The sequence below is a fragment of the Carlito syrichta genome, unplaced genomic scaffold (genome assembly GCF_000164805.1).
Source record: "Carlito syrichta isolate Samal-C Ts95f unplaced genomic scaffold, Tarsius_syrichta-2.0.1 Scaffold316932, whole genome shotgun sequence".
In the NCBI taxonomy this organism is placed as follows: Eukaryota; Metazoa; Chordata; class Mammalia; order Primates; family Tarsiidae; genus Carlito; species Carlito syrichta.
The window spans coordinates 31,056-31,641 of record NW_007261028.1 but is presented as its reverse complement, the minus strand read 5'-3'; positions in this window follow the sequence as shown (position 1 = coordinate 31,641).

The window sequence follows — 586 nt, the reverse complement described above, 5'->3', positions numbered from 1 at the left end:
TCTCCCCAAATCATTTTATGAAGCTAACATCACATCGATACCCAAGCCAGGTAAAGACCCCAAAAGAAAGAGAACTACATGCCAATATCTTTGATGAACATAGATGCTAAAATTCTCAACAAGATCCTAGTGAACCGGATTTAACAACACATCTCAAAAATCATTCATCATGACCAAGTAGGCTTCATCCCTGGGTTGCAAGTCTGGTTCAACATTCGTAAAACCATAAATGTAATTAAATACATCAACAGATGTCAAAACAAAAACCACATGATTATATCATTAGATGCAGAAAAAGCTTTTGATAAAATCCAGCACTGCTTCTTGATAAAAACCCCCGAATATCTAGGCATACAGGGAACATACCTCAAAATAGGTATCTACGAGAAACCACAGCCATCTACGAGAAACCCATATGTTGGCTAAATGGACAAAAACTGGAACCATTTCTCCCGAAAACTGGAACAAGATGAGGATGCCCACTCTCACCCCTCCTGTTCAATATAGTATTGGAAGTCCTGGCTAGAGCAATCAGAGAAGAGAAGGCAATCAGGGGTATCCAAATAGGAAAAAAGGAAGTCAAGCT